This window comes from Bison bison, unplaced genomic scaffold (genome assembly GCF_000754665.1).
Source record: "Bison bison bison isolate TAMUID 2011002044 unplaced genomic scaffold, Bison_UMD1.0 scf7180017864259, whole genome shotgun sequence".
In the NCBI taxonomy this organism is placed as follows: domain Eukaryota; kingdom Metazoa; phylum Chordata; class Mammalia; order Artiodactyla; family Bovidae; genus Bison; species Bison bison.
Window position 1 is genome coordinate 2,559,462 of NW_011494831.1, and position 4,122 is coordinate 2,563,583.

At 40.5% G+C, this 4,122-nt stretch overlaps 1 protein-coding gene across 1 annotated transcript in view; it reads left to right on the forward strand.

The window, feature by feature from the left end:
- The window catches only part of BUB1B (BUB1 mitotic checkpoint serine/threonine kinase B), a 55,423-nt gene that overhangs the window by 26,756 nt on the left and 24,545 nt on the right, over positions 1-4,122 (forward strand). The window lies entirely within an intron of this gene.

Here is a 4,122-nt window from a genome sequence, read left to right on the forward strand (position 1 = left end):
AGTAGGAAGTGGTTCTGATTCTAAAGCCTAGAGATGCTTGGGGGCAAAAGGTGCCCAAAACAGGCTGAAAGTAGGGAAGTTTAGCATTTGGAATTTAAAGCATTAGAAGATGAGTGAGAATACAGAAGAGGAGGTTGGGGGTGGGAGGAGTACAAAAATAAATTTTATCCATTTAGGCATTTTGACTAGGATATACCAAGAATGAAGAAATGTTTATTATTATTATTATTTTTAACACAATCATCCAGAGTAACCTGCAGCTCAGCTCACTTAAAGAGATGTGACATTCATAGAGCTAGCTGGGAAACTTAACCGTCACTTATAATTTGTTTGAGAAAAAAAATCATTTCAGAGTTTCAGGTGGCAAGTTAGAAGCAAAGGTCTGTAAAGCAGCCTGTTAGTAAGTTTGGAATTGCCTTATTTGTTACATCAACTAGTGCCTTCCAAGACTGACAGAAGTGCTCTGGCCTCAATATATGGAAAAATGGAATCTATGTGTCTAGGTAGGAGAGAGGGAATGCGTAAAAGTTAAGGAACTAGTTGTGTGAAGCTTTTTAAAAGTGGAAACCACCACAGCAAAGAAATAGGCTAGCAGAATAGCCACATATGAGCTGGGAAAGGAGCAAGGCACTTAGGTGAAACTACTGCTTCCTGAAGGGAAGGCTCTAGCGACACCAAGTATATTAAAGTAAAATAGTACATTTTATTCTCAACTAGCTAAAGAAGAAGCTGAGCTAGGGTTAGTTGGGATTTGAGTACTGAAAGAAGTATTGACCTCTGAGGATATTGTAATACTCTTTTCCTAATCTTGTCTCTGAATCTAGTTTGTACTCTTAAGAAATCCTCATGCCTATAAGAAAGTGGTTTCTTGTTATATTTAAAACTAGCTTCAAAGATTATTGCTGAATTCAACTCTCAGGTAGGGACATGAGAAATGAGGAAGCCACAGGTTGGGTCTAAAGACAAGGCTGTTATCCTTTCTTCCCATTACTACTTCTAAAGCATTTTCCCCCTTCTTCAAAAAGTTTCTTTCCAATTCATGTCTTCCAGTTTTTTTCCTACCCATCAAACCTCCTTAGTATTCTACATACCTGCCTCATTTCTTATTTCTACCCCTACACCATCCATTCTATTGTATTCACCTGGCAAAACCTCAACCCTAGTTAAATCCAGCTATCTCCTCACACTCTGTACCTGCATCCAAGTATAATAGTTTAAATGTAGCTGGAGAAAAATGCAACTATGAATTGGTCTCATTTTAAATCCTTTTTATTTTAGCTATGCTGGATCTTCGTTGCTGTGCGTGGGCTTTCTCTAGTTGTGTTGCACCAGCTTCTCATTGTGGTGGCTTCTCTTGTTGCAGAGCGTTAGCTCTAGGGCACATGAGCTTTGCTGGACCAGGGATCGAACTTGTGTCCCCTGCATTGGCAGGCGGATTCTTAACCACTGGACCACCTAGGAATTCCTCATTTTAAATTCTTGACCACGACATTTACCAGTGCCTAACAATCTTACTAGTTATCTGATAGGTGAATTTCTTCTTTCTGCTAAACAACTAATTTAATTTTCTTTCATTTTCAAATATACATCCCTGTACCTCCTGACCTATCTCCTTTGTAACCTCATTGAGAAAATAGAAGGAATGTGATGGTAACTCCATTTTCTTCCACCAAATCTGCCATCTCTGCTATCTGTACACTCATTCTTTTTGTTAAAATTTAGCATTTCTCTGTTCCTATCAAAGGAATGGTCCTTATTTCTTCCCCCTCTAGCATTTTCCCTTTTTACTAAACCATTCTTAGTAATTTAGGCAAATATAATGTCTCCATTTTTTAAAAAGAAAGAAAATCTTCATTATCCTTATTCATCTCCAACTACAACCCCATTTTTATACTCCCTTTCACAGCAAGATTTGGGGGCAATTGTAATCTTTTGCTGCCTACTATTTCCTCAACTGAAAAAGCTGGCTTAAAACTCAACATTAAAAAACAAAGATACGTCATCTGGTTCCATCACTTCATGTCAAATAGATGGGGGAAAAGTGAAAACAGTGGCAGATTTTATTTTCTTGAGCTCAAAAATCACTGCAGATTGCTGCCACAAAATTAAAAGATGTTTGCTCCTTGGAAGAAAAGCTATGACAAACCTAGACAACGTATTAAAAAGCAGAGACATTACTTTGCCAACAATGGTCCATATAGTCAAAATTATGGTTTTTCCGGTAGTCATCTACAGAAGTGAATTGAACCATACAGAAACCTGAGTACCAAAGAACTGATCCTTTCGAACTGTGGTATTGGAGAAGACTCTTGAGAGTCCCTTGGACAGCAAGAAGATCAAACCAGTCCATCCTAAAGGAAATCAACTCTGAATATTCATTGGAAGGACTGATACTGAAGCTCTAATACTTTGGCCACCTGACGTGAGGAGTCAACTCTTTGGAAAGACCCTGATGCTTGTAAAGATTGAGGGCAGGAGGAGAACGGGGTGACAGAGGATGAAATGGTTGGATAACATCATCAACTCAGTGGACATGAGTTTGAGCAAACTTGGGAAGATAGTGAAGGACAGGGAAGCCTGGCATGCTGCAACCTATGAGGTCGCCAGGAGTCAGACATGACTTACTTATTGAACATTTCCTCAAGCATCATTTCTATTCCATTGATCACAGTGACCAGAAACCTCCTTTTTGCCGAATCCAATGGCTGTTTCTGAGTCCTGATCTTTATTGACTTCTTGGCTTCATTGAGTACAGTTGATGAAATGCCTTATGAAATGCTTGTCTTTGGCTTCTTCCTTGGTGGTGTATTCTTGCTCCATTTCCTTTACTGTTCTCATCCAGGACCTCTTCCTGAGGCCCAGGAGAGTTCTGAAATATCCCAATTATCTCTTCTTTCCACAGCCATCTTTAAGTAATGGATTAAATACTGTTTACAAGCTATCAACTCTCAAATTCATATCCCCATCCCTGACATTTCACCTGATCCCCAGACTGATATTTAGTTGCCTGCATTTATTGGCTGTCCTAATAGGCATCTTTTAAAATTTATATGTATTTGGCTGTGCTGGGTCTTAGTTGCAGCACACAGCATCTTCAATCTTCATTGAGCATTATGGGGGTCTTTAGTTGAGGCATATGGAATCTAGTTCCCTGACCAAGGATTGAACTCAGGCCCCCTGCATTGGGAGTTCAGAGTCTTAGCCACTGGACCACCAGGGAAATCTCTCCAATAGACATTTTAAGCTCTACATAACCAAAAACAGTTGATTTATATCACAAACCACACCCCAATATACAAATGTACCACAGGCTTCCCTATTTCAACAAAAGGCATCACCATGCACCAAGTTGGTTCAGTTCAGTTCAGTTCAGTCGCTCAGTCGTGTCCGACTCTTTGCAACCCCATGAAATGCAGCATGCCAGGCCTTCCTGTCCATCACCAACTCCCGGAGTCCACCCAAACCCATGTCCATTGAGTCGGCAATGCCATCCAACCATCTCATCGTCTGTCATCCCCTTCTCCTCCTGCCCTCAATCTTTCCCAGCATCGGGGTCTTTTCCAATGAGTCAGCTCTTCGCATCAGGTGGCCAAAGTATTGGAGTTTTAGCTTCAACATCAATCCTTCCAATGAACACCCAGGAATGATCTCCTTTAGGATGGACTGGTTGGATCTCCTTGCAGTCCAAGGGACTCTCAAGAATCTTCTCCAACACCACAGTTCAAAAGCATCAATTCTTTGGTGCTCAGCTTTCTTTATAGTCCAACTGTCACATCCGTACATGACCACTGGAAAAACCATAGCCTTGACTAGACGGACCTTTGTGGACAAAGTAATGTCTGCTTTTTAATATGCTGTCTAGGTTGGTTGTAACTTTCCTTCCAAGGAGTAAGCATCTTTTAATTTCATGGCTGCAATCACCATCTGCAGTGATTTTGGAGCCCAGAAAAATAAAGTCAGCCACTGTTTCCACTGTTTCCCCATCTATTTGCCATGAAGTGATGGGACTGGATTCCATAATCTTCGTTTTCTGAATGTTGAGCTTTAAGCCAACTTTTTCACTCTCCTCTTTCACTTTCATCAAGAGGCTCTTTAGTTCTTCTTCACTTTCTGCCATAAGCG